Source organism: Carettochelys insculpta, chromosome 13 (assembly GCF_033958435.1).
Source record: "Carettochelys insculpta isolate YL-2023 chromosome 13, ASM3395843v1, whole genome shotgun sequence".
Lineage (NCBI taxonomy): Eukaryota > Metazoa > Chordata > Testudines > Carettochelyidae > Carettochelys > Carettochelys insculpta.
The window spans coordinates 3,131,710-3,145,167 of NC_134149.1; the positions used below are offsets into that span (position 1 = coordinate 3,131,710).

The window sequence follows — 13,458 nt, forward strand, 5'->3', positions numbered from 1 at the left end:
TATCAATGGTTCAGTCAGGCTAAAAAAGCATATGAAGTGGGAACATGCAGTTCTGTTTGGTATCGTTAGCCATTATTTTTATAAAGGCAGAGAATAACACTTACTCTGTGGCTTCATTATCTGGTCTAGCTTTAAAGTAATTCACCCCTCAGTGCTTTGAGTTTGACAGTCCTTAAATTTTCCAATAGCTAAACACATGCTTTCAAATGTGTTAAGAAAAAAAAAAACAGAATAGGAAACATGCAGAAGTCTGGTTCCAAAGAAATACTGGGAATTTACCCTCACTCATTTGAGCATAAACAGAAATGTCTCTTTAAACACTACAGTAAAACCAGCAATTATGGCTACCTGCTTCAGTAATTAAAATTAGCTCCCTATGTTTCCTCCACCCCAATGAACTCCATTGATTCCCAGACTGGCAGAAGGTCCCTCAGGGACCATTTGAGAGTTTTTCTAAGTTATACTTGGAAACAATTCAGCCATTTCACTTAGTGCTGGTGTACAACAGGAACTTACATTGGTATGTATAAGTCTCTCCTGGCTCTGTGTATATACTGAAAAAAATTAACAAAAATTCACCCCCTTTGAGAAGTAGCTATACTGACCAAATCCCCAGTGCAGACCACACTAGGTGAACAGATGGAATTATTTAGTCAATGTAACTACCATATCTTGGACACATGGATTACCTGCATAAGACAGGAGAACCCCAACCATTGAGACAGATATTACCTACGCTGAAGCATTGCAGCTGCACTGCCCTTCTGTATATTGATATAGCCCAACCCTCAGAACAAGGAAGAATTAAGTATTATGACCTAAAAATGTGTGTTCAGTGTCAGCCAAGAAAAAAAGGCCAGGACTGTAAACTAATGACTTTTCTCTGAAAAATGATTTGGTTAACAGTCTAAGAGGGGTAGCAGTGTTCTGTAGCTTAACAATCAGTTGTGTAGCACCTTCAAGACAAACTTATTTGGCTAGAAGCTTTCATGGGTAAGACCCACTTCTTTGGATGATGCCATTTAAGAGTTATTGTAACTGTCAAAGGGAATCCAGTGATAACTTAAAAACAAGCATCGCCATACACACAAGATTAAATAATGGGAATGGCCAGTCTTATTAAAGCAATTTTACTTGAATATGGAATACCCTCCTCACTAGAGTGGAGGGTTACAAAGAGTAGTAACATGTACACTCCTGATTCCAGAGTTCAGCTGTACATTTTAACTGGGTGAACTCTTACCATGGCAGCACAACTGAACAAGTCCCTAGCTTGGATTAAACCAGGCTCAGTAACTACAGATCCAGTTTTCTGAAGCAGAGAAACCAGACAGGTGTCATCCTTCATCCCCAGAGGTTTTTAAGTCCCGGCTTGACATAATCATGGCTGGGATGACTTAGTTAGGGTTGATCCTGCTTGAAGCAGGGGGCTGGACTCTGACCTCAAGGTCCCTTCTAGCCCTGTGATTCTGATTCATTTATAGCATACCAATTCATATTTTAGCTTGAATCTGGTGTTTACCATATCTGTAAACAAGTTATGTTTTTGAATAGTATTGATATAAATCTATTCCAGTGTAAGAACTGGAGCCATGTGACATCAAGAGAACCTAGATGCTTTTCGCCTAAATACAGAAATTGCAAAGCCCATGTTCTTTGTCTGACATGAAAGCTACTTAAGATCCTATATATTTTTGGACCAATGCCTTGTCAAAAATCAACTCAACTGTAGCTATTTAATTCTACACTTATCATAACAATGAAAATTAAAACTCATTGAAGAGAAGACTGAGTATGTTCCTTGAACATTCATTGTGCATCTAACGAAGGGGGTTGTCGCCCAGGAAAGCTTATGTGCCAATAAATCTAAGTCAATAAGGTACCACAGGACTTCTGAAACATTCAGTAACATTCTAGAGCAATCCTAACTCCAAAGGCATAAGACAGCACTACAGTAACATCATGGTGTAGTTATGTTCCTGAAAAATACTACTTAAAGTGAAATTTGTGTTAAGGTCCATAAGAATTAACATAAATAGGTGAATTAGGTTTCAGAGAAATATTTTTCAATAGACAAAAGGTGGCATATACATACAGTAAGTGTGAAACAATGATACTGTACACAGCAATGATTGTGAAGCTTGGCTGAGGTGGCTGAGTCAGAGGGTGGAATATTGCTTGGAAAAAATCTTGCTAATAAATGAACTAGCACTCAGCTGAACACATGAGGGTCACCATGCTGTTAATGTAGCCTCATGCTCTAGAGCAGGGGAGGCCAACCCACGGCTCTTTGATCAATTAAATGCATGCACCCAGACTGCTTACTGCCACTCTGCACTCACGCCCCAGCTCCTGGAGGGAGAAGTACCTGGTGGCAGTGGCAGCTCCAGCGAGTTCCAGGCATAATGAGCGCTGGGTTAGAGCTGGGGAGGCTTGGGCTGCCTGGCTCTAGGGGAGGGGAAGAGCATTGAGCCATGTATTACATATATTAGACAGCTAGATAAACAGTTAAAAACAAACATACAATGCATAGCTCTCTGCACTCTATCCACAGCTATTTTGCCTCCATCTCTAACTGGCTAGCCACCCCTGCTCTAGAGAAGGCATAAACTGAGGCAGGAGGAAGGAAATACAACAGATGCAGGGCAGTGGCTGCAAACACTTCACCGCAGAAAGTGCACATGAACCACTGTTTCCTCTGGACAACACGTACACAGCTGAACAGTGCCAAGGGCTACATGGATGGGTGAGACAAACACACAGTATAAGACATAACCACAATGGGTGTCTATGTCTGCACTAGAGTTTTGCTCACAAAACTCAGAGCAGCCACATTACAAATACATTCTATTGACAGAATGAGGCACTTTTATCAGTGTTCTGCCATTCCCCCAGGAGGCAGAACACCTTGGTCAAAGCAAGTGTGGACACTCAGGGGTCCTCTGTCAACAAAGGCGGCTTCTGGGTCACCAGGTAGCCCTGTCTGCTGTGCTTTTGGTTGGCCGTTGTGTTGAAAGAGTGGTCAGCCAGTCCAGCCACACACTGTCAGAGTAGATAGTTTTTCAATCTGCTTTGCTGTCTGGCTGCAAACTGTCAACAGAATTCTTGTAACTTCTGTTGACAAACTTCTGTAGTGTAGACACTGTGTGTGTGTGTGTGTCTAAGAGGCAGACAAATGTGAACTGCCCCTTTAAGTACAGCAAACCCCTTCAAGCTGCACATAACCTGCTTTAACATGCGTTAAGCACAACCTGAAGCTGCTCTGTGGCCGTCAGCCTGACAGCTGCACGTCTGGGGGAAGGCAGAAAGAAGGGGCTCTTAGTCTGCCTAGCTGCCCACAAGCTAACAGCATGACTGGGGGAAGGCAGGAAGAAGCAGCCCTGGTGGGCTGTTCAGTTTCCTGGATCTGGCAGGGAGCTGGGAACCAAGCAACAGCCTGGTTCCTGGCTCCCCACCCTGACTTCCATGGGAAAATTTTGAGTTACATCGGGGGGCGGGGGGGGGTGCAGTGCAGGAACACAACCCCTGCATAACTCAGGGTTTTACTGTATGCTGATTTCACTTAGTCTGTTGCCCTTGTAAGCTGATCAGCCAGTCCAGATACAGAATTCTGTAGCTTTGATAAAATGAGGCTCCCAATGTGGCATCAGAACCCCTCTTCCTCTCCCTCAACCCCTGCACAAAAAATACAAGGCTCCAGGGAGCAGCCTGGAAGTGGGAGTGCAGGGGGGAACTGAACTGAAAGAATATCTTCCAGGGAACTAAGCGGAGGTTCCAACCCACCCTGGTTCCAAACCCCCCACAAGGACAGGCTGCCTCCAGAAAATCCTGCAAGTAGTGGACTAAGCAAGCACCCAAATGAATTATAAAGAAAGGAGTGCACAACTTTAAATGTGGTCTAATTAGGGTTGCCAAACTCCCACAATCTGCAGAACAGTTCTGAATTTCCCCTGTCAAGTCCCACATCCCCATTTATGCAAATATGTCCTGCAAGCCATTTCTGCATAAATGGGGTACTGGTTCAGGAAAACTGCCTGCCCTGGCAGGGGTTCCAGGGGTTCTAGGGCTGCCGGTGAGGGCTCAGTGCCTATCCGGTTCCTGGCCATGAGTCTGGGGTCCCCTACATCCCAGGTAGGGATCCACCCATGAGCCAGCTCCCAGCTGCAGGGTCTCTCAACCCACTAGTCAGTGATCCTGTGACTGGGGCTGCCATCCCCCATAATGATTCTGGGAATCTGGCAACCCTAGTTCTAATCAACAAGCAAGTAACAAGGGAAAAACATTAACCAGGACAACATGCAGTGAGGAGTTACTATAAAAGCTGATTTATCCAATGTCACAAGAATATTAGCTTACACTGAAACAGATAACCTAGCATTACTTAATGACTTCAGTTGTGCTTCTGGAAAGAGAGTAGTCAGACTAAGAGATTATAGACTAAAGTGCCACAGGACTGCTTGTTTTTGCAGATACAGATTAATATGGCTATCCCTCTGATCCAGTAGTAGTTACCTTTATTTAATAAGAGCAAGGCTGCTAAAGTACACATTTCAATTGGTCTATTTCTTGCAAGAGCAAACCTCTCAAAACAGTTGACCAGAGATTAAGTATTATTCCAAAAGCCTTTAGGTAGAAACTGAAGGCTCTCTATTAAATGAATTAACGGTTGCCTAGTTTGACTAACTTTTAAAAGTAAATCTAAATTTTACTAAACTTCTTCACTGCTAAGAGGTATGCTTATCAGTGAATCACACTAAATGTGTATGTACTTATGTGTATGTACGTTAAATGGGCATTTTTAGTACCCCACTACATAGGTATAGGCACACATTACAGAAACTGTACAAGAACTCTTTTTCTGCCCTGTTATTTCAACAGCGGATCACCACCACTAATCAGATGGTCTTTGCCGATATTACTAATGTAGCATCTGATAAGAGCAGTTTTCATTAGTTTGCAAACATTCACTATGATCAGCAATTTTTGGGTGCTTCCACTTTTGGCTAGTCAACTGAAGACACCTTAAGAATACAAAATTTTTTTAAAGAAAGCAGATGCTCACGCTTTCTGAAAAGTCAGGCCCTTTTAACCATATCAGGCTTAAACTTCACAGGTATAAGACTCTAAAACCAAGCACATTTATTTTGCAACAAACTAAAGATATAGATTCTTGCAACAAAGTAAAGATGGAAAGGTGCAATATTCAAATGCTTCTAAGTTTAAGTACAAAGTGTCTGACTTTCAACAGGCTTTGAGCTCATAAGTCACTAAGTTACTTTGGAAAGTGGCACATGAAGCCAATTCTCTCAAATGCTGTAGATGGGGCAAGCATTTTAGGAATAGCATTTAACTCTAGAAGGTGACATGATTTAAACAATCAGTTTTATAATTTGCAGAAAGTGTTCAAATTATTTTCAAATATCAGTGTACCATGCAAACTTCCAATACCTCTCTCTTTCCAACTATTTCCTGAAATGCAAAAAAAGCTTTTATTGCTCTAATTCCCACCAGTGTTGACGTTCCATGTCAACAATCTCAAAGTCAAGTCTTCAATGAGACATCCTATGGCTTACGTTTCCCACATTCAGGACACCACTAGGTTCAGATACAGCATATAATAAATCATAGGAAAAAAGTCATTCTGAAATAGCTGCTTCCAGAGCCAGTGAAACTTAAAATGGTGGTGTTGATTTAATTATCAGCTAAGGGATTGGAGGCCCCTGCCCATAAGAAAATAATCCTTCTATACCTGTCTTTATAGGAAAAATATGTACACAGTATGCATTTCATTGAGTTGTCTACTGTACATATACTATAAAGACCAAAATGACAATATGTATATTGCACTTATACACCCTCCAGGGCTAACTTTGATACAGAGCTCTGCTTTATCAGTCCCACAAGTCCAGGATAACTTTGACAAAGAACAAAATTCAAGGAAGAAGGAAAGAAAATGCCACCACATAGCTGGTAAGCTGTTAATCAATGCAGATGTTATTTAAAGACTTCCAGGGTACAGAATTTCCAACACAATTAACCACTGACTCCTGCAGTTATTTATGTCTGATCTCCACTCTGAGTGGAAAAGTGGAACCTCCTAAGCCCTGAGGGAAAGTCAGCTTACCAAATGCAAGAGTGAGAATTTTTTAAAGTTCAATCTCTGAACAAACTAGACAACTAAAGATTTAAACTTGTATCTTTTAGGAGATGTTCTGGCACTAGTGTCAGTTTATTGTTTAACTACAGTTTTGTTAATTTGACTGAGTTTATTTGTGACCAAAATACACAATAAAATTTGCCTATACATCAGAAGTGATGAGACTTGTGCAGTAATCGTGCATTTACATATTATGCCTTTATAAGAAAGACTAGCATGCAAATAAGTAGCAAATATTCAAAGTACTCCTCAGTGGTGAGATTCCCTCGGCAAAAGCAGGGGCTTGAACTGGCACTTTCAGCAAACTGTAAGTCTTCATTTACCTGTTACAGTATGTAATGAGCTTCATATAAACACAAAACATTAGCCAAAGCAGTGTAGCCCTTTAAATCTGTAGGGATCTCAGTGCTTCCATTGCCACCCAACTTTCATAAAGAGAGCAGCTAAGGAGATTCTAGACACTATCAGCTTCTACTCTCAAACCTGGGGAAGTAGTGAAACTCCAGAATTATCTGTTGCACAATACAGTTGCTACTTTGAACAGATGGAGACAGGTGAGGGGCAGCAAAGCCTTCCTTCCTCACAGCTTCTGTGGGCAATGGCCTTGTGGGGTTTTCCTCCCCCCTCTGCAGAAAGGGACACCTGCTAACATTAAGTATCAGAGGGGTAGCCGTGTTAGTCTGGATCTGTAGAGCAACGAAGGGTCCTGTGGCACCTTATAGACTAACAGAAAAGTTTAGAGCATGAGCTTTCGTGAGTTAACTCACTTCTTCAGATGCTGGTCCTGGAAATCTGCAAGGCCAGGTATAAATAGGCCAGAGTAAGTCTGTCATCAATACATCAATATTGATGACAATACAACTTAGCCTGCCTGACTGAGCTAACCTCGTTATCCCCAGCCTTACTCTGGCCTATTTATACCTGGCCTTGCAGATTTCCAGGACCAGCATCTGAAGAAGTGAGTTAACTCACGAAAGCTCATGCTCTAAACTTTTCTGTTAGTCTATAAGGTGCCACAGGACCCTTCGCTGCTAACATGAAGTAAATAATGCCAGTTGATTTTCTGTTAACAGAAGTCTTTAAATCAAGACTTGAACACTTCAGTAACTCAGACAGAGATTATGGACCCACTGCAGGAGTGGTGGGAAAGGTTCTTCGGCCCCTGATGTGCAAGCGACCCTTTAAAAGCTAAGCAGCTAGGTAGGTTTGAAAGAACTAGAATAGTTGAAACCAAAACACCTCAGCGGCCAAGAAGAAAAGACAAAGCTCCGTCCAGCAACTGAATGTTGTGGAAATTTCCACACCACCACTTACCAAAGATGGGTCCATAAACAGATTGTTATAGTGCCACAATCTTAATCTCAGAAACGTCACCTTTGAAAGAAGCTGAGTTGATGGTGAGCTGGGCTTTTTCCCATGCTTTCCTTTGTTTCCCTCCATCATTCTCTAGCTAATAGATTTAGTCCTCCATGTTCACTATTATACAGCAAATCATTCAAGCTTTGACAAACAGCATGTTGACACGTTCTCAGAGAAGGAGAAATGAATCCTACACTGAGTTATTTCTCATCATAAATCCATTTGAATTTATGTTGAAGATAAAGATGGTGTATCAAACATATAATTTCGCTAAGTTGTTGCAACAGTCACACAAACTAGTTAATCAGCTATCACTGCTTGAGTTGGTAGTCTCCTACTAGGAAAAAGATAACCCAACCACTGAGGAATTATTCCAAAAAATGGAGGTTGCAGTTATTGAAAAACAATTACACAACTGGAAAAATAGAACAGGGAGATACTTAGATAGTTGGCTACCTTTTACTCATTCAAAGCACATTCACCCACCAAACAACCAAATATTTGATAGATACACCTGACCTGCTAAACATGTGCATGCCTGTGCATAAATATACAAGTCTATGGCAACTTCACTTAGTTTGACAGAATCATTTGAAAGAAGAAAGAGCTGTAATGATGCTCACTCTGTAGCATAACATGCTGTTAGAGATTCATTACTCAGCTTTTGTTTAAGGAGATAGTATACAAGAGTAAACTGTTGCAATCCCTTTTGATATTTACACAGCAAGCATTTATAAACTTGTCAGAACTTCCAACTTGAAAAACAGAAGTTATTCCATTTCTGAAAGTCTAACTTGGGTGACAGGAAAATATTCAGCACACTTAATGAACACTAGTGTTGTCAAGCAAGGCCAATTAACTGTCAAAACTGATAATCCTAAATGGAATGAAAGCAAAATAATATCAATGTGAAGAAAACAAACATTCACACATATAAAAAGATACCTTGAAATTCTTCACAGAACAAAAAAAAAAAAAAGCAGTCCTGTAGCATAATAACTACTAACGAAGTTATTAGGACCCACTGCAGATCTGGAGAATAACTGAAGTGGTTCTTTCCCCCAAAAGCTCATCACCTAAAAATATTTAGGTCATTAAAGTGCTATACATTTTTTTTTTGGTGGGGGGAGGCAGGGAGAGAAGATACAGACTAATACAGTACCTCTGACTTGAAATTCTTTTCAGGAATTATACATGCAATTTCTAGCTTTACTGGGACAAAAGCAACTCTACCAAACATTGTTATTGGAGCTTGGCTTACTGTTCTTTGAAAGTTACATATTACACTTCTCCCTTGTAATTCAGAAAATCCCATACTCTTGTCCCCAGTTCTTGTAAAGCCAGTCTGCAGCTGGTCAAAAGGAGAATTCAGCAAATTAACTCATTATGTTTCTCTCAGACTATCAAACCTTAGCCTTGGGATGCAGAACTTAAATTGTATATACTGTAAAATAGGTTTAATATTAGTTCATTTTTCCACACCAAGAACACTGAAGAACAATACACTTCATGATTTTTGATTCTTTACCTCCTTTCCACAAGACTAAGTAGCTTTATAGTTCAGACTTTCCTGAACAATTTCTATCTTGTGCAATTCCAGTCTAGTCTCTTACAAGTCTCTGCTTTTCATCAACCACTACACCACTAGGGAATATACCAATAACTGCTGCATAATTCACAATGAAGAACTTAAAACAAAAGCCACAAACAATCACGTGACTGTACTTTGTCATGACTATCTACAAAGCACTGCTGTTTCCCTGAAAGGAAATAAAATGCTCTGTTTCGTACAGCTGAGTTTAAACTAAACAGCTGAGCTTATAGCAAAAGGCAAAACTCTAGAAACATAGCTCATTTCCTCTAGAGACTTCATATACTCGATTTGATTTAAAAAAAAAATTGTGCTCTCAAAATGGGTAGGGAAAGCTAAATGTGTGCTAAACTCACAAGCTATCATGCTGACTAGTATTACCTCACTGCCTCCTAGTACTTCCCAATCTGTATTCATGTGGGCTGTGGCCACACTTGGCCAAAACTTCAAAATGGCCATGCTAATGGCCAAATCAGAGAACACTTTTCAAAAAGGACCCCCCATGTAGACAAGCCATGCACAATTGAAAGCAGCACTTTCCAAGTGCCCTGGCTGGCAGCATGCTAATGAGGCACTGAATATTCATTTCAGCACCTCACTAGTATCCTCTGATTTGGCCATTAGCATGGCCAATTCATAGTTTTGGCCAAGGGTGGCCACAGCTGTGGTGTTTCAGCATTTACACAGGTTAAGCCTCTCAAATCCAGAGCTCTGTCATCCAGCAAACTCCATAATCAGCATGATTTTAATGATCAAATGATCAGTTACACATGTGGCCAAGTTTCCCATGGTACTGTAAAGTTTGTTTACAGCACCAGTCATGTCTCTGTTCTGTGCTCTTATTTAGCTGTAATTTACCCCTAAATTCTTAGAGCCCAGTAAGCAGTGGAAGTATTGGTAATAGGCTAGAAAATATTGATCTCCCACAGCCCAGAAAATTCCTCATCCACCACCACTCAAGTCCCAAGGGTACTGGATGAGAGAGGTTCATGCTGTACTTACCTTATACTATTTGGGGTAGAAAGTCTTTGTTCTGTCCAGAGTACATAGCACAAGGGAGCACTGGTCCATGACCAGGACTCCAGGAACTAAGATAATACAAATAGCCTATTTCAACACCTTGAAACAGACATGCTGAGTTTCAGATGCCATTCCACATTTTTCCAGCAGAAATAAGCAACTCAGTTTTGATTAAATATCTAAATTTGTATCCATTTTTGTAAACTTTTTCCACTGTAATTCAAAGACACACTAACAGGGCACTTACTACTGCTCTCTGGTTTCCCAATAAGCCCACCAATTCAACTCTTCGAAGGTCAGAGCCCTTTGCCACTACCAACAAGTCTCACATACTGGATTAAATAGTCTCAGCATGCATGAAATCTGAATTCAGCTATAAGTTCAACCTCAGGAAGGTACTTTAGGCTGTGTCTTCAGTGCAATAAGTAGGTATCTCAATATAATGTCCTAGATAGATATGGGACAGGTAATTGTTAACCTGCTGTAGTTAGTCAAATCTACACACCCTACCTGTCATGCATCTTGAATAACTACATATAGTTAAAAGCTATTGTCTTTGCTCCACTGAGATGTTTACATCAATAACTATCAATCTGTAAACACCATTATTCAGTTACAACATAGCCCATGAAAAGATACTAAAAGCTAATTAGCACAGACACGTAAATTTTAAGATCTGTCTGTACTGGATCTTTCACTTAATTATTTGTCAGAAATACCAGAATAAAAAACTTCAAATCTTGATAAAACCAGTCTTCACCAGTGCAGCACAGTGAAGTCTTCAGAGTAGAAGCCACCTTGGGAGTAGAAGGGAGCTCATCCACAAGATCTAATCAATCTTAGATACCTATACCGAGACTCGTGAGCATGTCAGATGTGTTCATGACAGATAGTTTTTAGTGGACAACTGTTCAACAGACTCTAGACCAGGTGTGTCCAACCTGTGGCCCACGGGCCGCATGCAGTCCTGGACAGCTAGTAATGTGGCCCCACAAGATCGTAAACTTTTACTATTATGTGATTTATATACATTAACTATATTATATTTTTATATGCATCCCAAGACAATTCCTCTTCACTCAGTGTGGCCCAGGCAAGCCAAAAGGTTGGACACCAATGGTCTAGACTAAGGAAGCCCGAAACAGTCCATTCCCATAAGCCATTCAATAACCATGAGACTTACACAATTGACATGTGCTAATACTTAAACTTACCACCTTTCGTAGAGGTTGTTCTTAAAACAAAACAAAAGCTTCCAGTTTTTCAATTTATTTGTATAACTGACAGTCTACATAGCCATACCATACAGAGGTTCAAATCTATAAGTTTTGATCCATCAGAAGAGGGACATTTTAGCTCAGCTACTAGAAGCTCATGCTTTTAGAATCAAAGGTCCTGGCTTTGACTTCCACTGCCTGATACCTCCTAGGGATGTTCTGTTAATGTTTATAGGTACCCTACACTAGAAGTACTACAGTCTTGACATAGTTCATTTGTGGAAGATGCTCTGACAACAGGAAAGAGCTTGCCTGTCAACATAATCAAACCACTTCAACTCTCCTGCTGACACAGGGCTGTCCATGCCAGTGCTTAGGCCAACGTAACATACATCAACCAGATGTGTGGCTTATTCACATCCCTAAGAGACATAAGGTATACTGATATAGATAGGATGTACAAGCCCTCAAAGATAAAGCAGATCTTTCAAGTCTCTTACAGATTTTGCAAATGCAATATTACCTTCAATTACTGTACTTTTTTCACCTGCAACATCCACTCTGATTATGACTATTAAAGGGATCATGGAAAAATCCCTTTACTTAGCCAATTTCATTGTTGCCACAATGTAGTCAGTTACCCATTCTCACAGAGATCTCCAGGGGTTGCCCCTTGTACCCACTTAATGTTCCACAAGGATTTTCTGAGGGTACAGGGTTTTAACTTCAGATGTTGCTACATGACCAGAGATTTAGTCAACAATACTTTCCCTTTTGATTATGTGGGTCTTCTACTTAACTATAGGGAAAACTTAAAAAAAAATTCAAACAAAACTGGATGTAAAACTGCCAGGCAAGGCTACAGTTGCTTTATTCTTAGAAAGTGGCTTCAACCTGACAGCATCCCTATAAGTATTCTTGATGGGAATGCATGCACAGCAGCATGTTAATGTGCAATAGCGGTCCTCTGCAGTTTGTTTTTTATTCCTTAATATGCAAAGTTCAGCAGACTTTTTTTAAAAAACTCAATTATTTTGAAATGTGGGGATTAGTCTGAATTATCACCCAAAATGAATGTTAAAATCTGTAGTACACTTTACTACTATTAAATGGAATTATAAACTGATTTTTCTCTGAAAATGGAGAGTGACAAAGGTTTCAGATGATGAACATTAAATTCATCAACTAGCAGTGAGAATTCTGGAAGCTTCCCAGAGGCATCCAGTACAATATTTAGGCATAGGTCATCCCCCTAAATTATTTAACCGCAATCCTTTAGATGCTGGCTGCAGAGGTTCAGAAAGCTAGTACCAATTCCTAGTTAGTGCAGAGAACACCACTATACGCACACCCCTCTCCTCGACTGTGCTACACCGATAACTCACGCGCACGCCTGAGTTCGTGCACGGAGCTCAGAACGTTTCACCAGTGCACGTGTTCATTAGGACATCAAAAGCCATGAACAGCAGTGCCCGGGGACCAACAGAGCAGGGCCTAACTGCAGAGCGGGGAAGGAGACCAGCAAAGTCAATGACTCTCAGACATCTCCGCTGTGTCGTTCCCAGCGCGCCCCCCCCCCCTTACTGTGCACCTCGAGCACGAGGCCCCCGACTCCCTCCCCGCCACCGAAGTGAAACTGGAACCGAAAGGCGGCAGGGGCGGCCGGGCAGGGCAGCCGGGAGCGGGAACGAAGCCGCAGGGCGCTTGGGCCAAGTGGGGAAGGTGCGACGGACCCAGCTTCAGAAGCAAAGGAAGGAGAGAGCTGCACCAGGGACCCCCCCGCGCCCACAAGCACCACGTCCCCGCCCACCCCCTTGCACGCGCGCAGGGACCCCCCGCCGTGCACAGGGGCACCTCCTTCCTCCCCCCGCGCCATGTCCCCCGTCGATCACCGCCGCCCCCTCAGCCGCGCGGCCCGGTACCGGGCGTGCAGCGCCCCAGCCCCGCGCTCCCGCCTCACCCGCTGCCCGCCAGCCCCGGGCCGCCGCGCCGGGCAGAAGCAGGCGCCGCTCGGCTCGCTCCGGCCTCCAGCGGCGGCGCAGCGCTCGGCCTCCAGCCCCCGCTCCGGAGCTTTTCAAAAGTCCCGAGTCCGGACTGGGAGCCCCCCTCCCGGC

The 13,458-nt window shown here is 42.1% G+C and overlaps 1 protein-coding gene across 4 annotated transcripts in view; it reads right to left on the bottom strand.

Annotated features, from left to right (window-relative positions):
• The window catches only part of KLHL13 (kelch like family member 13), a 155,201-nt gene extending 141,764 nt beyond the window's left edge, over window positions 1–13,437 (bottom strand). For all 4 annotated transcript variants that reach the window (XM_075007531.1, XM_075007529.1, XM_075007530.1 and 1 more), the window contains exon 1: window positions 13,305–13,437. The gene's annotated coding sequence lies outside the window, so the exon portion shown is untranslated. The remainder of the gene's footprint in view (window positions 1–13,304) is intronic.
• Window positions 13,438–13,458: the final 21 nt, after the last annotated feature.